The 25,365-nt window shown below is 38.4% G+C and overlaps 1 protein-coding gene across 4 annotated transcripts in view; it reads left to right on the top strand.

Moving 5' to 3' along the window:
- Positions 1-25,365, top strand: part of LOC143898137 (uncharacterized) — a 331,198-nt gene that overhangs the window by 187,563 nt on the left and 118,270 nt on the right. For 2 of the 4 annotated variants that reach the window (XR_013257110.1, XR_013257108.1), the window contains exon 3: positions 17,053-17,105. The exons of 1 other annotated variant lie outside the window; for it this stretch is intronic. The gene's annotated coding sequence lies outside the window, so the exon portion shown is untranslated. Of the gene's footprint in view, positions 1-17,052; positions 17,106-23,510; positions 24,334-25,365 lie in introns of those variants that run through there. One more of the 4 variants, XR_013257109.1, reaches the window with a different exon arrangement.

Here is a 25,365-nt window from a genome sequence, read left to right as displayed (position 1 = left end):
GAGCTTAGGGACGATAAAACTACTGGGTTCGCGTAGCCATAAGTATTTATTTGCGCAGCGTGGAGTCCGGAGGAGAGAAATAGTCTGGGATCCGAAACTCAACGCGGAGCTATCGATGAAACGTGTTTCTGATATTTATCTTTCTTCACCATCGTTTTAAACCGAGATGTATCGTCAGGACGCTTCTACATAATTGAAAAAACGCCGCGTAATCGTAAAAGAACTGAAAAATCCTACTGAAAATTTAATAAGTATTTCTCTTACACTTGGAGTGTTATGTCTCTCATATCTAAATGACGCGGTCTTATTTACCCGATTAAGAATAATTTTACTAAATACTTAAGACATTAAAGAAGTAATATTTATTAAAACATTAAAAGAAGCAATAAAATATCAAAATAATATATTAGATTTATTAAATTCAATGCCGAAACCAGCTTGGTATTCAAAGTATTAATATATTAATTTTTCTTAATTGAAATTCTCATTTTACTCTAATTTGGTTTTTATATTTCATTTGCTAAGCCATTGTATATTAATGTATGAATTTAATAGACAGTCGCGGTTTGATTAATCTTTCTATTACATAATTTTTTTATATTAAATATCGTAAAATTTTGGAAAATATTGATAGCATTTTAAACTTTGGTTAAGAAAAGGTATAATATAAATCTCTATCTCTATCTCCCCTGTCGCGTTTGCGGTTAAGTGCACAGAAAAATTGATAACATCCCGATAACGTAACGAAGAACTCATTCCGTTTACAGATGCGTAGCGCAAACACTTGCAGGTGAACAGTGTTAATCGCTCTTCGCACTCACGTATTGTTTTAACGCGGCGGCAGCTCGCTGCTCGTTATGCGGAAAACTTTACGTTTACCTCGCACGTGAAGACGAAGGAGCGAACGGAGGAAGCGAGAACCGTGGCTATTATTGGCAAACGGCCGCGGTAAACCACATAAATCACTTCGCGCGCACCCGAGGTCCGCGTTGATTAGCCGTGATAAACCACGGATGTCAAGCTGCGAGTTTACCCGCTTGCGAAAGAATCGATCGAGACGGCGATTTACTGGCTGTCTCTCACGCGTGCGTCACCCAGAAATCGGTAGGGTTTCTTGCACGATTCGGGAAACCGTATCACACAATGAATAAAATAATTGTTATAAAAAATGACTATAGAGAATATATATTATATATGTATGTAATTTTTTTTTACATTATATATTCGGAAAAATAAGGATATAATAGTCGGGATTGAAAGCACTTTTCTGAGAAAATGCTTACTTTGTTTCGCAATACGGTGTTCGTCGCTTTTAAAATCGCTTCCACACGCCCGCCGCGAGAGAGGCAAAACGAATAAACGATTTTTTTTCCACGCACTCCCGTCGAGGACGATGGTTGCCGCAAACGGCGCACTGGATGCCGATAAAAAAAATGTATATTCTCTCTCTCGGCCCCGCGGCAATCGAATAAAAATCTCGGGCGCACGCCGCACCGGACAGCTCGCTCTCGCTCTCGCGGTGAACGCGCGTCGAACACGCGCGCGTTGCACACCATTTCTCTTCCCGCGGGTATAAAATCGAAACGGGGATACCTTGCCTCTCGGCCGTAGATACCGAGCTAGAAAAGCGATAAAGCCGGCTGGAAGTTCGAATCTCGCGCAATCGGGTTTACGCTTAGTCCCGGAGTCCGCATCGCGCCGCACGTCTACGCCGAAAATTCGCTCGTTTATTCATTCTAAATTCATCCGACACGCCCGAATGCTCGGCCGATGTTATCCCGCCGCGCCGCTGACGCTGGCTGGCTGCGTCGACAGAATCCTCGATGCAATCTCAAATCGGTCGAGGGATCTGGAAAATCTCCAAACAGCCGTCAATACTGAAATTGCCAGAAAATTTTGCCTCCTCCAATAATTATTATTATTTCACGTATTTCGCTTTTGTATCGTATTACGATGAAGCAACGTTTAATATTTTTGGAAAAAATAATGAATATTAAATGTATTAAAAATTATTCAACGATGAGCGGAGATAGTGCTTTCTAAGCTACAAAAACCTAAAATTATACAAAATTGTATATGGAACATTTTTTATAATTAAAAAGATTTTTATTCACGTGCTGAATAAAATCGTGGATAAATAATAGAATTCGGAGAGCCAGGTCAATTCGGAACTCGAAAAATTTTTATTGTGCTCCGACATGATGAATATCAAATTTCAGCTGTTTAATTATCAATCTACTTTACGAATTGACGCATTACTATTATAGTGTTAATTTTTTGACGATGTTGAACACGAAGACAAATTAAACAGAGATTTTCGAAACAGTCTAACAGTATGTTTATTATCGCTTTCATTAACAAGCTTCTGGATTAATTAAGGTGGTGATGTTGAATACAAATTTCGTACACACACGCGGATGATATATTCACGTGCGCGCGCGCGCGGACGCGTGGATTAATGATCGAACGTCCGTGGTATCGTCGCGATCGTGACGAATGGATCAAGACTTTCCGGTGTGACCGGCGCGGCGGCGATGGCGACAGACCCCCGAAGAGAAACGGTCGGAGACACCATTTATGGCGAAACGATGGAAGCATGGCACGCTCGAGGGGCGAGTTCTTCTCCGTATGTGCCATGGCGTTTACTGTCGATCGATGTGACGATCAATTTTTAAAACCACCTGAAACACTCGCTGCCAGGCGTGCTATTAGGGTACTTTATAGTGTTCGCGACATGTCGATGCCATGGTCTATAACGTCAATAACGCTGACGTTCTCTCTAATCATAGTAAGGAATATCGGCTCTATCGTACCTGCGAGCCGATTTTAATAGCGTGCATGTGCACGGTTCTTGATACTTTCACGTGAAAAAATATGATTATCCCGATAATTTAAACGCCACCTAAAATTTTAGCAGTTGTGTGAATTCGATGAATGCCGCGGCGCCATATAAAGTTACGGAAAGTGCAATTCACATTTCCAAAGCAAGTATTTAAATATCAAAATTAATGAGTAACAGGAAAAAGTGGACTTTGATAGTCAAACGCGGTTAGTTATATGTTAATTTGTATTAAATTATTAATTAAATTTTACACAGCGCTAACTCACGTATACAATAACCGCGTTTGACCCTCAAAGTCTGCTTTTCCTTGTTACTCGTTAATTTTAATATCAAAAAATTTTAGTTAATTTATTAATTAATCATTGATTTTAATGTCATATATTTATATCTCTTTTATTCCGTTTGTGTTAATTCTAATTATTTTTTAGTTGAATTGACTTGCCTGATATGGCATTGAGAGATTTATACAGAAAGGTTTTATAATGATGCAAACTCGCATTGATATCGATAGGAAAATAACATTGATTTCTCTTGCCTGCATACAAAGTTGCACGCAAGAGAAAACTAGAGGATTGAGTGCTCTGCACGTCGTATCGGTAACGACAAACACGCCCAGTTATAGACATTCAGAGGTGGTTTCCGGTCGTTGCGCGGCTTTGCCCCAGCTTCGAATTCTTCTAGGAGAAATGGAATTCGCACAATCGAGGCCTGAGAATGCTTCTCAGTTTACATAAGGTGTTCATGCATTTATTCGCGTCCTTGCGTAGAACCTTTAATAATACATGGCAGATAAGGATGCCAAATGGAGTTTCGTATGCGGCGGTGCGCAGTTCATTTTTCATGTGCATCCGCATGAGCGTATCACGAGGAGATATTGACATGCGCATAAGTTCGTGAACATTATGTGCGTCGTCGTCTACATAGTGACTACTGAAATTCCGAAATCGCACGTTACAAATACAGAAACTACTGGAGTCAAAATAGTATTTGTTATTTTTTATTACGAATTCGTTGTTTCGTCATGAGAGCTTAGACATTTCATTCTCCGCGTCTTAATCTCACGATTCACTAATTTCTGCTGCTGGTTTTTAAAATGTTAGTTCTTTTTTTCTTTTTAATAAACGATAAATGTCAATAAATGTATTGCAAAGATGTACACGCGCGCGCACGAAAAGCTATTATGTGTTTATCTATCTCATGGTTGAAAGAACAAGATAGACAAGTCACATATGAGACCGACTGTCGAGAATTCTTGAAACAACATTTGAGAGAAGATTTTATATATAATTATGCTGCACTGAGATTTTATATAGAATTATGCTGCATGTAGAATCGATATGACTTCGGTAACCTGTATGAATCAAGATGATTCGGTAAAAAATCACTTACGTGATATGAGCTACATGTAAAAAAGTTGCAGTCGAATTACATTCGAGACATTTTGATTATAATTGCGCAGTATGACACAATAGTGTGAAGAATAATTGGTCTACATTTCTTTGCTTTTCCAAGATGAAAAATGTTTTGTAACGCTCAATCAAACATTGATACATCTTATAAAAAATGTATTGCTAAATTCTACCGTAATTACAATTATTCTTAAAGGGTTAACGTGGTTCATTTTGCTTGACACAAATTGTTCAAGATAAAATAGGAAGGCATCTAAGAAAAACGCCGAGATTACAATCCCGCTGAATGGAAAGCGGGAAAACGTACCGATGGAGGTTTTCGTTTCGGTAACTTACCAAACGGTGTTGTCCGGAGGGGAAAATTCAACGACAACCGACGTCTCGCGAAGATAAAGAGATGATGGAACGGCCGGGACTTTTTTCGACGCGCGGAGCGTGTGTAAGCCAAGGGTGTTTCCGCTGATAGTTCGCGTTGCCGAGGATTCTGATAAATTTAATATACCGCTCGTCGCGCGGAGCGCCGACAATAAAAGGCTCTTTAAAGCGGGCCGTAATTCATTACGATCCCGAAGGATTGCACATTGTCCCGTTGAAACGATGCCCCGTCTCTCTTTATTACGTCACTTTATCGTCGTTAATCCCCTAATGGTCGCAGCTTTTCCGCGACCGACCGGCGGACGGCGGTCGCGCAAAGTGTTTCTTCTTACGCTCGTCGCATTTATTTCCGGTCGCCTGCCGGCGACTATTTTAAACGATAGAATCGTCGGTTCTTGCGAGGAAAGAAACCAAGTGCTCGCGCGGTGTCCAGAAGTGACACTGAAGTGTTAAGGGTCGAAAGGTCGATGGTGACGTTGAAGCGGTTTGTCCGGTTTATTTGCGTCCACCTTATTCAGTATTATTTATGGCATTAACCGCGTCGTCTATATCTTCAGTCTGTCTACTGAAAATATAGATACACACTTGTGCTTAAAACGTAAATAGATTTATTTTAACCCATTTCGGCACAATAAAGCTCAAGAGAAGAATGTTTAAGAGGAAGTCGATATTTTAGGGAGTGATAACGAATCTGTTTATGTGCGCACAAACAACCTGGATTTTTTCTTCCTCGGATAAAATTGTGCTTCTAAATTCCTTCTTTCGATTCGATTTGCCGCAAACAAGTTGTAAAATTCTCCGTAACGAAGTATTTTTCTTTGCTATTTTTATTCTAGAAAAAAAAAAGATGAGACATTAAGCCACATTTACCGAGAAGAATTAATTTCTAAATGTGTACTCTGCACACCACTGAATTAGCCCGCACGCAATTCACGTCATTGTAGCGGTTGGTTTGCGACCGAGCGGAGCGTTCGCGCTTCCAGCCGCGTTGGCCGGAAGATAAATGTTTTTGCTGTAGCTGCCGAGATAGCGCCATGATTTATCTGTCCCTTAAATTAATCCGCCTGGGAGTTTGACGCGACACTGCGCGCCGCGAGAACTTTGCCATTCGATTTCCAGAGACCGCTTTGCCTCTCGCACCTCCGTATTGTGGTGGCGGTCTTAAACGAGACACGGAATGGATCCTGTACAAAAGAAGTGCACTTGCTCAAAACCTTGACACGGGAAGATAGAATTAGGAAAAACGACGATCTCCTCGTGGTGATAATACTCTTGGACTATTTGCTATCGAAAAACAAACAGCAAGAGAGATTTCGCACTGTTGAAACAAGATTCAAAATTATATTACGTGATAAATTAACAAGAAGTTCTGATTGATGTACTCGTGCATTAATAAAGAGATTGGAAGCGAAATACCAGGAATTTTTTAAACAATCTCTGTCAGAAAATGTACACAATGTGCCTCTCAACGCTGTAATTATCATATTTTCTCTTAATGAATAGTTCGATATTTAATTATATTTAATTATATAACCGCGGCGGCTCTAATATTAGCGAATAATTCCGCGATAAATACGAGTTTATCGAGTTTTTTTCGCTGGAACTTCTGCTACTTGATAAAAATCACAATTCTAAATATCGTAATAACATTTGTATGAAAAAAAAATGTATTTGACAATTAAATTGTTACAATATGTAATTCTTTGATGCATATCTATAATATGCATTGAGAACTGCGTTACCTACATTGCGCGTGATATATCTTTTCGTCGCGTCTAATAAAAAATATATAAAAATTAATAAATAAATAAAATATATAAAAAATTTAATTTCCTAAGTTTTACGAGATAATTGGGAAGATAAACTCGTAAAAAATATATAACCACAGCATCGTCAATCCGCACGTTCGCGGCGAACTCGATAAACGAGCGCGGCAGCGAGCGTGAAGAAATATTCGACACCGCCGCGCACGAATGGTTAATCCGCGATGGCTTTGCGTCTCGTCCGCTGCCATGATACGCCGCAGTACCGTGGGAACTTCGCGATCCGATTGTTAACCGCTAACAGTGACTAACTGCCGGACTCATGTTTCGCGATTGCGGCGGTATTCCGCACGACACGAATCGCGCGGTCGCCGAGAGTCGCTAAATTCACCGCCGAAACTTTATTCGTGACAATAACCGCGCTACAAATATTGCGCTCTGACAAAATGCGATTCTGCAAAATCTTTATGCGTCCGGCAAATTTTATTAACCTATATAATAAATCGCGTTGCAATCTCTAATAAACCCATGCATTATTATCCATATATATATTTAAAGTAATTAATTTAATTAAATAATTTAATTGAATACATATAGCAGAAGGTATATTTTACGTTATTCAAGCTAATCTAATAACAAGAAGAGAAAAATACGCTGACATTTAAAACAATTAAACATATTAACTTGACAGAATAATGGCAGATGGACGTATCATATATCTTTTTTTTTTTTGTCACTATTATATATATATATTGTATAGATTTAATTACTTGTTTATAATCTATAATCTATAATATGATATAATCGAGGATTAACTTTCTTTACAGCGTCGCGGATTTATTATTGCGGTGATAAAATAATAAGTCAATCTCTATGTCACGTTTTATGGTTCATATCCGCTTTATCGTGGCAATTAAGGCGTCGCAACACGCAATGCACCACGCTATACAGGGCGTTGTACACGCTTCCGACTGCGATAGCGTCGTGAATTGCATTTTCCGCGTCTGGTCCAATTAATTCGCCCCCGTGAATCTAACTCGCATGATCCCCGTCGCGCTTTCGCGTCGTTTTGTTCCGATAGAGGAAATCGTTCGTCACGCTATAATGCGCGTTTCTCGCGATTTTTCGCGCGACATAAATTAAATCCGTAATTTCGCGCGTTTATCTCTTTGCATTAATGCAGCCGAGACTGATCTGGCCGCTCCATCGCGAAAATAACACGTGACGGGTCTTGTTTTGTAAAATTTATCCAATTAGACCGTATCCATGTGACGACGGATGTCGAAACAAGAGTATTCAATTTCACATCAGAGTGAGGCATTTAATTTCACAGGCGAAAATGGAGCCTCTCTCTCTCCCCTTTCCCTTCGCCTCTCTCTCTCTCTCTCTCTCTCTCTCTCTCTCTCTCTCTCTGCAATGTTCGAGCAGTTCCGTGATTGGTATCCTATCATAGCTATAGATGAAGCTTTAATAGCAGATTCTCCTGACAAATTCCCAATCAACTATTCCTTAGCAAAAACTTAACAGAAAGACACGAATGTGGAAAACGGGCTAACTTAGAACCACTACTTCGAATTTTAACAGAAAGAATTCATTATTTGGTAAAAATTGAATTAAAAATTTGGAGGAACAAATGCAACTTGTAATTAATCAAAACACGAGATTTTTGTAAAAACTTTTACATTACATGAAAAACTTTTATATTACATAAAGTATAATTTACATGTCACAAATAAAATAATTGTGAAAAGGGAGAGGAGAGAAAAAGAGAGATAGAGAGAAGAATTTTATTTTAATATAGCTTAAAACAAAATTTTATTGACATCAGTTATGAGTGCAACTCTGCTTGGCAGTGTGTCAACGATTCTCTTCCTCGGAAACTTCAAGTTTACACGCCTCTTTACTATTGCAGTGTAACATTTACAGGCGCATACATCTCCGTATGTTCATCGATATAAGTTTCCACATTTAGGTGCACACATTTAGAACTAAAGTGCGCACATGATCATTAAGCAAGATACAGATATAGTAAATATACTGTAACGTTTGTCAATGCGACATTGGCTACATTGTGCGCAATTTCATATAGCTAATTTGCATCAACGCATTTTTAGTATCTACCGTGATGGGATTTTTGAAAAAAATACCGAAGGGAATATAACATTAGCCTGCTATTGTCAACACATTGGTATTTGCATCCAGTTGTTTGGATAACTGGATACAGATAAACAATTTGCGGTGCGTCGTTTATGTTTATAGTGATTTCGTAAAAAAAGTGGCGCAAGTGCCAATATACGGTTTCCAATTTTAAATAGATATTACGGCCGTACAATACTCTTGGGAATGCGGCGGAGTGCAATACCATTTTCCGCGTAAAAATGTTTAATACCGCGAGGAGAGCGCTCTTCGCGTATAATTTCAACGGAGATATTCTCCGAGACGAGAGGCGAGCGACGTCTGATTTAATTCTCAGTGCGAATACCGGCAGCTGTCATTTTTACAAGTAATTACGAACGTGAAGTTTAATCCCACACCGCAAGATGAAAGATAAGATTTTTTCGTGCAGTGCCGCGCAGCGAAAATTTAACGATAATAAGAATATGATCTTTTAATTATCCGACTACGGTTAAACTCGGAAAAAATTTTTAAATCCCGTCCAGCGCTTTGTCTACGCGCTCGTGCACGTAGACGTATGTAGCAGCTTAAATTTCCTATATGTATCTGAGAGTCGAGAGTATCCGAGGATGAACGCCATAAAACTCCCAGGTCAAAACACGTGCGGCAGAAATAACAAAAAAAAATACCGTGTGCTTTTGCGCACGGCTTTTTTTCAACGGAACAGAAAAATAATTTCTCTATTGACCAAAAAAATGCTACGTGCTGCGGCCTGTCACGGCGGGACGTTTTGTGTGCGACGCGTTGGAGGAGTTGCGAGAGGGAAAAAGCAGAGCTCAATTCAAGCGATAAAATTGACTTACTGTGGATGAAAGAATTGATCGGGCTATTAATGGTACTTCGTTCTGTTAATTTTTGATCGACCAATTGACCGCGTATGTGTAGGATCCTAATATTCATGCGATTTATAAGCGGAGTGCCGATTAATTTCGTGCTAATGCTAACATACGTGCGATGTAATGACAACGATATTTAAGAGGTAGAACAGTATATTGTATATATATATATATATATATATATATATATATATAATATATATATAACATCATTTTATGCTAAAATTCTGATTGCAATTTCGAATAGCGCTATTGATAAAGTGCTATTTATATATCAAGTGTATCACATTTACGAAACAGTTAACTGAGTTATACCGTTTAATTTAAAGCCATAGAAATTCTGTTATTCGGTTAAGCGCGACGATTTAATGCGCGACTAAAGTTTGTGAATAAAAGTAATTTTTTTATTATTCACATATCAAGAAATTGCAATACCCGTTTGATTCGTGTACAGGTAGTTGATCGAAGAAGAAATTCCCGTACAGTGTGGATGTCGAAGAGCGACAGAAACTTCATAATTGGTCTTGAAAGTTATAAAACCGTTTAATCATTCCAGCAAAAGACATAACCGCGCGCGCCGGCGCACGTCGACATAATTCGCCACGTAACTTTCGTGACGTTTCGGCTGGATCTCTCTGGAGCTGCTTACGCGAAGCGAAGCTTTCCCGCCATTAGAAAGTGTCCTTTATAAGAGCGATTAGTTACATATTGTTCGAGACACGTGCGCAAAAGCACGTAGCGCATTCAAGTGTTCGCCGATGGTTTTGGCAGACGGGCGAATTCGACTTTCTTTTATCCTAATATGGCAAGCCCTCCCAGTTTCGAACTTCGTGCCGTAAGCTTCGCTTGGGGCACTTAGCTAATATTTGTTATCAGACTCGCGCTGCAGCTGGTAACTTTGGAGATGGAGTAAAAAGCACCGTTTCTTTATTGCATTAAGTTTCACGGCTACCTGAACGGACCGAGCGAACGGCGGAACAATTCGTACGAATAAACATCATCCCGTATAAACAATTATGTACATTCGAGTTTGCGCTTTATCGCGCGCGCGTATAAGCGACGTAACGCAGTCATTGAACACATTCGAGCTTCCATCTAACAGTACGTACGAACATTTATGGTTATACTCGCGCATGCACGTGCGTAGAATCGGAGAACGTTAAGTACATATACGACTTGTGTCGCGGTTGACGTTACACCGATGTAGCCACGTGGACACCAGCAGAATTCCTCGCACAGAAAGTTTGACGAATACTTTCTTTTAGTCTATTAAAATTGAAAGTCTTTTTCTACTATTTATTATAAATATCATAAATTTACTGTGTATAAATTGCCCAAAAATTAAGTTATCCATGCCTGGCTTTAAAGTCTTAAATTGTAATGCTAGGCGCATATTTCTGCGTGCTTTCATAAAAATATTTATAAGCAGAATAATTGCAGAATACCATACAGTAACGAAATTTCGCGAAAAATCGCTGATTTCTAATTCTATACACAAACGGTCGTGGAAGTAGATGAAACAGGTTATAATCGAGCTTTCTTCGCTCTTTTGAAATCTCAAAGAGATATAAGTGCATTTCTTCTTCTTTGCGCAGTCGGGATGTTTCCATTACCGCGGAAATTCATGGATGTCGTTTGCATCCCTCTTCACTACACTCGTGTACTCACGGAACGCGTTTCTATGCCTGCGCGAGCTGTGAATTAGCGAGAGAGATACATAGCGGTCTTCACACATAAGAGAAAATGAGATAGAAATCGGTTTATTATATTCTGGGTCAAGCCCAGTCAGAATAAGAACACGCATGTTAACAGAACTAAACGAAAATAATGTAATTGTCGAGAGTGAGTTAGCAATATGCAATTATGGTAAAAAGCTAATGGAAATTGCAGCGATAATACAACCATACACAAAAAGATTAAAAAACAGAGATAAAGGAGATAAATTTGGATTCAAATCACCAATAATGCAAATTGAGTGAATCCAGTGAAAGAGCGAGCAAGTAAGCATTGCTAAGTAAGCATTGTAATAAAAATCAATTATTGACAATACCAAGCAATTTGGGCTGTAAATCGATATTTAAAAAGAGAAAAAAATAATTATTTTTTTTCTCAACAAATCACTCTGTTATTTAGGGAAATAGATTTATTTTTTATTGATAATGTATAAAGTTATCTAATTTCTGAATTGAGAGAAATGCACGTCCTCGATACACGTATTTTCGTTACACATGAGAGTCGCAAAAAGAGCGAAGACTGAAAGATCCGAAGAAAAGAGTGGCCGCGCGAAGTATGAAAGGAAGAAAACAGAGAGAGAGAGGGGAGGGAGGGCGCTAGGCCGATCGTAGTACGAAAATTCGCGCGTCAAGAGCATTACTAGGAGAAGATGTTCAGAGATTGTGCCCTCGAGCGCGACGTATTCGGGTCACTGGCACTGGTACGTTCCCCTCGGCTTCCCGCCCTCGAGGATTGCCCTGTTTCATCCTTGTCTACTACCCTGTCACGCGATCACTACCCCGCCGCTTTTTCCGCCACCTCCCTCGCCGTACTCGTCCCGCCTTTTTCCCTCTTCAGTTTCAATCGAAACGTCATGTCGGCCGTTCACGAAGAGCGCGGCGAAGAAAATCAGCATAGATGTATACTCGCGAATGCGACGTTTCCGTAATCAGGATTGCCTTCAACCTTTGCCGAAAGAAACGTTCGCAGGTGCGAATGACGATCGCGAGAAAACACGAAAAACAAAAAATATCTCGGATGTTGAATGGTTCTCAAATCTTTTTCAATCTCTTCTTCTCTTCCTGTCTCACGTCACGCTGTGTACATAAGATGTCCAAAAAAAAAAGTTACAGGCCTTGACGGTAGTGTTAAAAGAAAATAATGAAAAAGCTTCTAATAAGCATAGGTCCAAAAATCAATACTCATGGCGTTACAAAGCCTTGAGTGTTATGTGTATTGTGTATTTCTATTGGAAGTACTTTACACAAGTACTCAGCTAGTGGCCAGCTATTTCTACACAGTGTACCGCCCTTCGACGGACAGAAGCACATGTTCTTGCGAAAATTCCTGGGTTTTCACGAATCTGCATGCTGACACGCATTAAAACACGTGCTTCTTTGCGTCGAGGAGCTGCAAAGAAGCTCGCACGCTGCACAAGAGTGAACACGCTATACAAGAAATATGGCTGACCGTCATAGAGCGCACTTGCAATAGAAACGACAATCAAGACTTTGTAACTCCGTAGATTTTTGGACTCACGTTTGTCAGAAGTTTTTTCATTATTTTGGTGAGTACTATCAAACTCTTGTTTTGAATATCCTGTATACTGGACTAAAAATCAATTAGCTACGGGTTTATTCTAGATGATATCGGTGGAACTGCAAGAGATATTTTATGCTTTGTATCACCATAAAGTAAATTAATTCTAAATTAATTCTCGCAAGCAAATAGATCTCACAATCCTTTTACTGGTGCGAATTACTCGCTTTAGAATTTTCTTCGTTAATAATTTAAAAAGAAAAAAAAAACGTTTGTTAATTTCTCCTGGAAACAATTCGATCGACCAACGTAATTTCTTCATCATCCGATCGCATTCGCCTCGCGTTTATTATCGCGATATTATTCGACGTTTCGGGAGCACGTTATCGATTTTCGTATGTTCCTAACGTCGCCAAAACGAGCAACATCGGGAACTAGGGGACACCTTTTTTTCGATATCGCCGATATCCTCAGGTCGATCGAACTATTTCAGCGGCTTGCCGCGGCTTTGTTCTGCCTGTCGACTCACCTCTGAAGTGGCGACCTCGATATTTTAAATAAAGGTTCATTACCGAGAAAACGACTGGTCCGTCGCCGTCGCTCCGCGTCGTTGTCGTCGTCATCGCGCGGTCACCTACAACGAAATCGCCGATGTCCCGACAAAGGCGAGGGTGCTTCTCTACCTCGCGAGGTGCTCCTCTACCTCGCGAAACACAAAATGTAGCGACATATATTGCAAGATTAGCTCTTAAAATTTCTTTAGAAGCACTTCGTTTTATTAATTTATTAAACATATTATATTTTCGGGGAAATAACTATTCCGGTAACCATAATGATTTGTCAAAGTAATCTTTTTGCATTTCATTAAATACGAACACTATTATATGAGAATTATGAATTTTATTGTTCTCGCGCTAATTTCACAGCGTGCACGGCGATAAACCTACAAGAGACCGTAAAATTATACATACGCATAAGAAATTAATAACAATTAAGGGAAACCGCGGATTGTCCCAAGTACTTGCTGAATCGTTTTGTTGTCACAAGGACGTGATCCCCTAAAAATTTGGAGAGAATCTTTTTTTGCGATCGGTCGCCGCTGAATAATTTATCATTAAAAAGTTAATAACAATTAAGGAGAACCGCGGATTGTTGCAAATACCTTTTAAATCGTTTTGTTGTCACAAGGACGTGATCCCCTAAAAATTTGGAGGGAATCGTTCTTTGCGATTGGTCGCTACTGAATAAATTATCAATAAAAAATTAATAACAATTAAGGGAAACCGCGGATTGTCCCAAATACTTGCTGAATCGTTTTGTTATCACAAGGATGTGATCCCATAAAAATTTGGAGGGAATTGTTCTTTGCGATCGGTCGCCGCTGAATAAATTATGAATAAATAATTAATAACAATTAATATAAAACCGCGGATTGTTCCAAATACTTGCTGAATCGTTTTGTTGTTACAAGAACGTGATTCCCTAAAAATTTGGAGAAAATCGTTCTTTGCTATGTTCTACAATTATATATTTATCGAATAATCTATAATAATTAAAACATGTTTTTATATCAAACCGATGAAAAAACAGTTTGAATATTGTAAAAAACATTTATATATAAATAAATTTAATTTTCATTAATTAATAATTTCTAAGAAAAGCCCAGCGGCTAATAATAATTAACCTACGATACGTTCGGACCCCCTGAGAAACCCATATGATATTCGGCCCTGTCCGCGGGACGTTCCGCTGCTAGCTCCCGCTGCTAGCTTCAGCGACATGTCGCCCTTGACGGGCCGTTTGATATCAATCGATAGATCGACTAGGCGGCTACCGCGTTCAAGGATAGAGATTGGGATCTTATCTCTAAGTAGCGATTTCCGGCGATTACGTGTTACAGACAGGATGAGCAATTTAGATGCCGGTATAATGCACCGTTTGCTTAAGTTCTGTGACAACGAGATTACCGCATCTCGGTCAAGTTAATATTCTGTCTTCAGAATTTGATAGACTTTTAAAGCTCTCTCCCGCAAAGAGTTATAAAGTTATCTCGCTATAGACGTTTGCGAAATTTTAATTCGTGAATTTGAAAGTAATAAGATAAAAAAAATTAAAAATTGAAATTACAATAAATACGCACTAATACAATTTTTGGATGCTAAAAATAACGAATACTTCTTTTCATGACAATAAAAACGCGAGAATTAATTACGACAAATATATTCATTCGTATAATTTAAAAGATTACAGTTTTTGAAACGCGATTTCTATTTCAAAAACTCTGGAGAAAACATTGCTCCAGAATTTACACTAGAACGATGTTTACAGAAACGCGGCGCGCAGTCTCTTGAAACACTTTTGCCTCTTTCTCTTGTCTCATTCTCTTTCTGATAATGGCTTAACGTTTGCGGCGTGGCAGAGGCAGTAGATCGAAATACTCGCATTCTGTTTATACAAGCGTGTGTTTGCGCCCGACAATTCCACCGGCAACGTTTATCTTGCGAAAGGTGCATCGTGGCCGCGCGTCGTTAATGTTCTACCGGGGTTTCGAGACCAGCCCGGTTAGAAACATCTTCAACGCATCGCAATATCCTTTGCCAATGTCCTTTCGGAAATGGCAACACGACAACGTGCCGCACATCGTCGTTGTATTCATTTGATATCTGCTGTCCTCGGGAGATATCGTCGCGCCGCGCTCTCTCTCTCTCTCTCTCTCTCTTTCTCTCTCTCTCTCTCTCTCTCTCTCTCTCTCTCTCTCTCTCTCTCTCTCTCTCTCACACATCTGTCTCGCGCACGCCACAAGTTTACGTCGCTCCACAAAACTTCCGACAGGAGCTGAAGTAGTTATATTCCCAACGCAAGAGACACTGCGTCATATATTTCAGGAATCAAGGAAAAAATGTAACTGCCATTCATATATCATATGTCACATATATGACTGAGTGTCTCACATAAGAGATATCTTTTCTATTATTATAGATAATATAGGTTATAAATCTGTTATCAAAAGTTATGTTTATATATAGTATATTCTGAAATTACATACTCTTCTGAGACAATTATACCATATTACGCATATTCTGAAATTTAATTTAAGTAAAAAATCTTATTAAAAATCATACCAATGAATTTGCAGCATATTTACCAAATTCGGATTAAAATATTTTTATTAAATTTATTAGATTTTTTAAACAATTGTTTAATTGAACCAAATTAATAATTACTAATTATTAACAATTAATAATTAATAATTATTTTAGAAGCTAACGAGATCATCAAATGAAACAATAGTAATTCATCAAAATTAATTTTAAATGTTAGAAATAGAGATCGAATTCAGCGTTTATTTGACATTAATATATTTCATGGCATCAGTGATGAATTGACATACGGCAATTACGGCATGTAATTTTCAGCAATCATTTTTTTTCCGATGGTGCGTTTGACGATGATATCCTTCGATGATTTTTATGTAGGTGGGTGGACTCAGTACCTGGACGGTTTATTCGAAAGGAGAAGCTAATGTACCCAAAATAGAACAGATTGTTCGCTTGTGGTGGAAGACACGTAGGCAGAATCATATGACGACCCTTACAATCCTCCCCTTTATTGTACGATCCAGTTCTTGAGTCTTTCACTACAGTGTGTGGCGTTTTATCGGGTATCTTAATTAATTTTAAGAGAAGCGCCGCAAAGCGTTGCGCAATCGTCGTACTCTGATGATTAATTCACACACGACTGTAATTAACTGCGGTTTCTCGAGTGAGTGAATAAGAGTGGGAGTGTGTTGTGAGAATTGAGATTATAATGAGAGAAGAAGGGAAGGGCTGGGAGAGGCACCAGGTAACAGCGAAGGAACAGAATGAATAATTCATTATTTATGTGTATACTTGCGAAATTGTTTATTCCTGTACAGTGAGACAATTGAAATAAAAACTAGATAATTTTTATTTATAAAATGTTATAAAAGTTTATATTTGAAAAAGTTTTTTTGCAACTTTAATACAGGGTTTACTGTAAATAACAACGTTCAAAGGTACATTTCCAAGATTATTTTGAGATAAAAATAAAATAAATAAATAAACAATAACTATTATTGTCTCGATATTTTGATTTTGATGAAGATTTTCATTTCAAAATAATCTCAGGCATCTGCTTTTAAGCATTATTACGGCTTTTACGAAACACCCAATATATATATTATATATTGTATATATGGTCATTTATTAAATAGGTATTTGATAAATAATCATCTTATACAAATATTTAAAATATAAATGAATAAAACATCCGAGTAGGAAGATGCGGATAATTATTTTTTGAAATATTAAAATTACTTTTGGAATATTAAAATTATTTTGGGTGCTATATAATTTAGATCCTGTGTTTATAATTTTCAGATTAATGCAGTCACAACATAATTACTTCGCTGCCGCTGTTGCGTGTGGTATCGGTAAGTACCGAAAGGATTACGAGTTCCACAGAAATGCAACTGATGCTATCATTTTATGTACTTTAGTTTGGATAAATGGGATTTTAGTCTTGTCAGTGTATAATTATTTTGCATTAACAATTGCTCGCTGTAATCAAATCTTAATGTCATTTATTTAGAAGTACCTACAATTGCAAAGTACGAGATACATTTCGAGTCTCATTCCGAAATCGTGATATTTCTTTTAGCTCATAAAAGTAGCGTTACGCGGCGGATACACAGTTTCGCGATCGTCGCGTAATATCGTAAGCACGAAGAAGAACCGAGAGACAAAGTTCGCAAATAATAAACTTTAAAAAAAAAGAGAAAAAAGAAGAAGAAAAGGGAGAACCGTAGTGTCGTCTGTAAAAGCGCGTGATGGTGCGCGAACTTTATCGGACTTCTTTGCATCGAAGTTCGCGCGACATCGTGCTGCTTTAAATGTGGCATGGTTCGCCGAAGCACTTTTGATATCAGGTATCGAGGCCCTACAGCGCGCATATTACAACAGAAGGTATCCGACAGCTAGCTTTATGCGCGTATAGGGTTGCCCCGTGCTGAAACTTTCATGAAATTTGATCCGCTCACGCAGAGCATGTAAATAAACGCGGACACTTCGATCTTGTAAATATGCAGGTATAAAAGAGCGGTTTTGTGTCACACCTTAATTTAGATTTTAATATATATATCACGAGACAAATACATACACACATAAACAGCGTCTCAGAACTGTCGCGGCGCATTTCTTCCACGTTTCAATAGAGGCTCTATTCTCTAAACCATGTATCGTGGGTATAAATGCTTACCTTCCACGTTATATGAATTTAAAGAGAAATCTTTTTTTGAGTTAAAAAAATCTTTCGGCACAATTTTTTTCATGGATAATTATAAGGAAGGTTTTAACAAAATTATAATTGTGATGCCGTCACGTCAAAATTAAACATTTCGAATAAAATAAAATAAATAAATATCTTCTATGAAAATATATTGACACGGTACAAATTACAAACATTTAATTTCTTCTTTTGAGTCATTAGTTAAAAAGATGTAGGTACATATTCGTCTAGTTAAACGTTTACGACATTGTTTCAAAAAAATTTTTCACTGTCCTTAGGTTTGTTCATGCAAATTTTTACGGACATTAATGTACCTGGTAAACATTGGTACGTGACACTATAATGGGTCACTAAAAATATGACGACAGACACGCGCGCCAAATTGGTTTGCTCTTCATTCGTACCACTCTCTTTGTGCCATCCTTTACCCGAATAATTTATCGTATTTACATATTTACGTTCTGATTTAAAGTTGCGTATACCTTTCGGCAACGTTGTAAATTGTAAATAAATTTTGCATCGCGGACGTGGATTTTTGAACGTCTAATTAGTTGGGTTTTGCGTACGCGAAATTTTGCCTTACCTTTTGTTTAATGCGTAATTACGTCGATTGTATTTCGCCAACGATACGAGACGTAATTTTTATTATTGCGCCCGTCCTATTACGAAAGTATAATTAATTCTGCTTGTGATACATTGTCATTATTTATTTCTGAAAGAGAACTGAAATATCAATACGGATACGAATGAATTTGACCTTAATGAATGGCTGCGAATGTATACGCAATATTTAATATTAATTTTATCATTAATTATCCATATTCCATAATGCGGCTTGATCACTCTTAGTAGTGTATTGTTTCCGATAATACCGGCTCGCACATCCGAGAGTTCGATCAGGAGAATATTGGATTAATTGTCGTAAATATAAATTGAGACCTTAATCACGCATTAAAAACATATTATTTAAGCTTATTAAAGATAACAAAGTAGAAATTCTTCAAAGGCGCAACTGTGGCTGTTGTAATGCGTGCGATACATATCGCGTATCTATCTTCCTTGATCTGTGTACCGTTTAATCAACATCGCTTATTTTTCATCCTTGCGTTGAAAAATAAGCGTAGGCTGTCGGGTTCGCCTAATGCACATCTAATTGATAGTAAGTGCACGCGATTATATTCACTCAGCCATCATACATTCTCTTTAGAATATGCACTGCAGCCTGGCCGTAAGCTGGTTATCAGCGATTTAGTACCACGCACACGCAGTGGAAGCGTGCGGCTTTAGTCGGGCCGCCAGCTCAAAGCATTAGAGATGCAGAGTAGATACTCATCGCCGTGATCAGACGATCGTCGCGAGCTAATAGCGCGCTCTGTGCTTCAAGGAACGTAGAATTACAACGATCCTACGCGATAATCAACGCGGCAATTAATGCGGAATGAAAGAAAGCGCCGACTCGTTTAACTTTACCAGCGTTTAATACTCACGAATGCGCGAATAAAAAGGATTGACCGAAGCTTTTTATAAAACGAGAAAAGATTGGGTATAACGTATCCACGTTGTGAATAGAAAAGCGTAAATAATCCGTACGCGCGGTACACAGTAACAAGTTATTCATGACTACCATATAAAACGTGTAACGATAAATAACAAGTTTATACGTGATATTATGTACATGAAAATTAAATATGTATGCGGGACGTTGAAATTTCCCCATCTATTCAAATTTGCATACTTTGTATGAGAAGTATAATTGTTATTTACAATTTTTTCGAATTGGCAAGGTAAATTTTTGTAAATGACATTTTCCACTGTTTTTCTATACACATTAATACTGACGAATACATGCAGATTAAAATTGTTATTATTGTATATGTTTTCCAAAATTATAATTTTATTCTTTTATCACTGATAACATATTTTCTTTTTTTCTTTTTTTTTTGAGCCTATACATCGTACTTTTAAATCTTTTATAATATTTCTCTGCGTTTATTTGTTATATCATTTTATTAAAAAATCTAATATAAAAATTCACAGCTTAGTATTAAAAATACATTGTTATGCAAATACATCGTTTCGCTAATTTCATTCGAATGAAAAGTATTTTACGATTACTGACCATCGATCCGCGACAGACAGAAAGTAACAGACAGAAAGAAAAGGACTCTGTACAGCCTGCGGCGACGAAAGTTCGCTGTTTGCGCCGTCGAGACGAGAGGGAGAGGGAGAGAGGGAGAGAGAGAGATTGATTGATTGATTGATAGATTTATTATGCCCGAGCAATGGCTAAGGGGCAAAAAGTAATATAGCAGTTACAATAATATCGCAATTACAATACTATAGCAGTTACAATACCACAGCAATTACAATAATATATAGCAGTTGCAAGATGCAAAGATACAATGTGATATAAACAAAAGCGAATTATAGCGACAGGAGCTAGCATGATATGCATGCTCTCTCTCTTAAGGCAAGCAACCAGCAATCTCAATAATATACACTATAAAACTAAGAACTAACGCAACTTAAACTAATAATGAGTACAGTGAAAAAGAATAAAATATAAGGAGCAAGTATTACTGAAAAGAAGTAAATAGTGCACATATAAACTAAGAACTAAGGCGTAGTGCAATTTGCGAGCTAATAATAAGGAATGAAAGAACTAGAAGCTCTATACCAGAAACAATGTTATCCAATTTCACATGCAAGCAAGTCGATATGTCCACGAAAGGAATAAGCGTTGAATTTAACAAAACGTATCCGAGAAGAATTACACGAACATGACTACGAAGGGAGTTTGCGTTGAACTGAGCAACCCGAAACTCAGACTCATTGCGACTCGAACACCTCAGTGGATGCATCTCATGAGGTCAATCGAGGCGAGTCAGATTGGCGCTTCAATGTAAATAATAGACGAGCCATCTGATCGTCTCACGCAAATCCGCCCATGCCTTATCCAAACATATTTAAAAGAACGTTCCTTAGCAATACACTTGGTCCGCTGCAGCAACTCATAGCCATCCTTAGTGAGCAATTCATTAATATATACAGAGAGAGAGAGAGAGAGAGAGAGAGAGAGAGAGAGAGAGAGAGAGAGAGAGAGAGAGAGAGAGAGAGAGAGAGAGAGAGAGAGAGAGAGAGAGAGAGAGAGAGAGAGAGAGAGAGAGAGTACGCATATCGAGAAACTATATTTTCCAAGCGTTTCTCTTTATCTCTGCCTATCCCGAAAAGAGAGTACCGGGAGATTACAAACGCGGCGAAGGCTCAAGTAGCGGCCTCTTTTGAGAGGATCTTCGGCTCGCGGCTCCCGGTCGCGGCAGTAAAGTACTAGGTACGAGCTAGGTACGAATTGCAAAGTCGCGGGGGAAACTCCCTTTGATCCGGCGTATACGCCTCGCGTCTCGCTAACACAAAGGCATTCGTGCATACATATACGCTCGAAACCCGTTTGCGAACGCATGCTACCGCGCAGTGCCGTACGATCATTCGGTAGACATCACGAATATGATTTCCTTTTTATGAATGCTGAATACGCGTGAGGTACTGAGAAACGTAAAGGCGAGGCAAAAGTGGCAGGGTGAAGTTAAACACAACCTATTGGTTCGACGCGAAAGTAGAAATTACTCAAATTGATAACATCGAAAGCATGATGTAAATTCGAAAAACAGTAAATTAGCAAGATTGAAGAACCGTCTGCTGTCCTAATGCACGCATCATTCCGACAGATCTAGTATATCTTTTTTAAAGCTTCAACGTGTTATTTTATTTGTTAAAATTCCGGATTAAAGTTACAATTGTAAATGTGTTACTTTGCTCAAGTTTTACTTCCGAGCTAGCGTACACGCGTGTGTCTACATGCCTGCGTGCGGGTCAAAGTTTGGCCCGGATGCGGGCTTACGGTCTTTCTCTATTCGAAATTCCTCGCATGTCGTCTGATCCTCGCGCCTTGCCTCCCGTCTGGCAAATAAATAAGAACTTTTCTCCGAGTTTTCGACATCGACCTCTCTCTTTTTCGACACCCTTGTCCCAGAATGTGGAAGTTTGCGATGATATTTTGCGTGACAATATTCGTGCATTTTTTTTTCGCTATTTTCCGGTAAATTATTTATCGGCGTAATTGTGTGATCGACGATATTATTATTAAAAACTTAACAAAATTCGACGTCCTTTAAAATAATTGATTCGACGTTTGTAGCTTATTAATTAAAATACTGATTATTAAAATTAATGCTGAACGTATGAAATCATCGCGTGAATTATAAGTCGACGATTGCGAACGGTATTGCGAGTACTTATTAAAGAATGTTGTTCATTCGCGCTTGTTCATACTCTTTTACCTAGCCTGAATCTGACTTAATAGACACTGACTTTATAGACATGATTTAATAGACAGATATATGTATAAAGAACTATAGTCTTTAATTTTAATTTACTTTTTTCACGAAGAAGTACCCATTTTCCGGCTGTATTGTCCGTCAAATTATTTCCCGCACACTATGTGCGCAACAAATAGAAGCATGCAATATCATTCGACGAGATCGGGAAATAAATGATCGTTCAACGCGCAATCAGAGGTTAATAACGCGGACGCTATTTTTCCGAGAGTATGTGTGCAAGACGAGTAATTGGCTGCATTTTCGGCCGCTCTACGAGCAAGACGTTTTCTTGGAAGTACGCAATATGCCGTTGCCGTGTTATTTTCATCTGCACGATATCGCACTCTCGCGCAGTCGTCTTCGCCTGCTTTCCTCGCCATATAAAATTCTATTCTGTCGGATACACCCAAGGAAGACGCATAGAGAGTGCGAGCGTTCTACGTCACGCGTCAAATAATATATTTAAACGTCAGCAATCCTCAGCGGGCCAAGCTCTGCTACGTTATTTGCCACAACATATTTGCGAGTTACTCTTATTGCTGCAGCGTGTTTGGTATTCGTAATTTATGACGTGTGATATGATGTACTTGTAATTTTTTATAATGTGTTGGACTCTCAAGCGTGATTAATCTTGCAGTAACCAAAAATACAAAGATACGTCTCGGAATAAAAATGGTTTCATATATATGCGATTCTTTTTCATATATAAAATATAAATCTACAATTTAAAATTGCATTTTTCTTTTTATTCTTGACGTTTAGAAAAGATCGTCGTTTATTTCCACGTTGATAATATTTTTGAAATGAAAGTAATTAAATGTCTAGATTGTCTAGGAGAATTTTCTTTTATTCAATTTTATTTTATTTTATATGCAAATTCGTAATGTCTTATATATATTTTCTATTTAATATGAAATAAAAATTTTTTATTTTATAGCAGTATCTTAATTTAAAGTATAGCTGCAACTCTGAAATTTACAGAATTACAAGAATTCTTGTTAACGATTGCCATCGACTGTGACAATTCCAGTTCCTTTATAACCGTTCTTTATATTTTCAATGCATAGCTTCTTCTAAATCGTGCTTCACGTTGCCTTCCGCCAGAGAAATTGATTAAATTTGATTCTCTGAGGACGGGCAAACATCCATTTCGAGCTATATTCTTGTCATTCCAGAAACCCGATACATCCTCGCGAAAGTAACGTCCAAATACTCGGGCGCATTGTAACTCGATACGTCATACGGATGCATCGAGTCGATCGGAGATCGAAAGGGCGGCCTGCACGAAGCCCGGAACCCAGGACGGAGACGGGTGACAACAGAAGCGAGAGGCGCGCGTGCTGTACTGAATTCTAAGTATGCGCATCGTGTTACGTTTGCGCTAGTGAGTCAGAAAATATGCTGTTTACAAGCGCGCGACGGCGTATTTACACGCTACGTACAAATGCATCGTCGACGCGCGCGCGCATACACACAGGGAAGCGAACGTTGCATCGCGGTTTCCATGTGCATCCGTCTCGGAGTCCCGTCTAAGAGGAGACGACGAGATGCGCCATTGAGATGCAGACGTCGGGCGTCTCTCGCGCTCTCTCGCATCCTTTCGTCTTCTCTCCCTCGATCCGCCTCGTTCCCGTTCTCCACTTCAAAGGCCGTCACGATACGCGTTCCTTCGAGTTCAAACTCCGGAACGTGCGTCTGACAGTGATGAGAGACAGACGCGCGTATCGGGTTATTCCTTTAAAAACTATTCATATTCTCCATGCGCTTTTAAGCGGTTTGAACGAGATCTGTCTACGATGTTCGCTCGCGATAAACGAATTTCGCCAAGTTTACGTGAATAAAATTTCGATCGTGCGGTATTCAAACGGAATAGATGTAAATGACAAAAAACAACCTTAAAATATTTTAATTATAATGATTGTGCGTGTGTGTGAGACAAGAGTGATATATTATACGCGAATCTGATTGTAACTCAAAGTTATTAAATTTTATATTATTGCCCCCTTTTTACGATGGCAATTGATTTGATCTCTAACGTGTTTTTTGTAGCGTAAATAAATCACATTATTACACAGATATGATATCGCATATCCCTAAACAAATTAACTTAAGCTGTTTTGGAAGTTTTGGAAGTAAAGCGGATCGGAATCGGATCGGATAGCTTCGACGCTTCAATATCATTTGCATCACAGCCGATCTCGCGTTGAACTCGCGTTGAACTCGCCTTGAAATAATCCACTTGCCCGCTCGATGATCCGTCGCGGCGTCGTTTTGACGACGTACGTTGCAGTGACGTTCGCCGACCAAATTCGCGCGTGGCGGACGGATTGAAATCGAGGCCAGTGCGAAAATTACATTGGGCTATATTTGCGGTTGGCCCAGGCGTGAAAACGCTCTTTTCCGTCATGTCGCGCGGATGGGAAATGAATCGGTTAAGATTAGCCCGAAGTTGAAGATGAATAATGAAGCTTCGTCTGGCACGTCGACCTGATCGATTTAGTTGAAAGAAAGTATACGTCGTATTGTCGAAATAGAGAGATAAAGCAGGATTATCGTTTTAATCGCTGTTAATTTAAAATAAATTTTGCTCATAATACTCTTGGAGGAACTTCTTTCTGTGATTAATTTAATAAGAATATTAAATATTAATTACTTAAATTTGTATTTAATTTCTTCTCGCTCGCAGAAATTTATTATTATGATTGACATTAAAGCTCATGAAAACTGATAAAAATTAGATGACACGTTAATTTTCCTTCAATTGTATATAGTAATATCTAATATATTTAAATATTTATTACGTTTTTAAATATTATAATATTTCTTCTGTATTTTCGTTATTCTTTTCGTTTTCGCGTTTTAAGAAAAATGTACTTTTTTACCTACACACACTTCGAGTTAAAATATTAAATATTAAATATAATTAGATATTAAGAGAGAGTGTCTCTACAGACACATTCAAAAGGAGCACAACGACGTCTTTCAACGAACCTGATGGCAATGGGTGACGGGCAATTTTGAATAATTGAA

Source organism: Temnothorax americanus, unplaced genomic scaffold (genome assembly GCF_048541705.1).
Source record: "Temnothorax americanus isolate GAGA-0224 unplaced genomic scaffold, ASM4854170v1 Scaffold22, whole genome shotgun sequence".
Lineage (NCBI taxonomy): Eukaryota > Metazoa > Arthropoda > Insecta > Hymenoptera > Formicidae > Temnothorax > Temnothorax americanus.
Note: the sequence above shows the minus strand (reverse complement) of the source record. Positions and strands in the feature narration are given on the sequence as shown.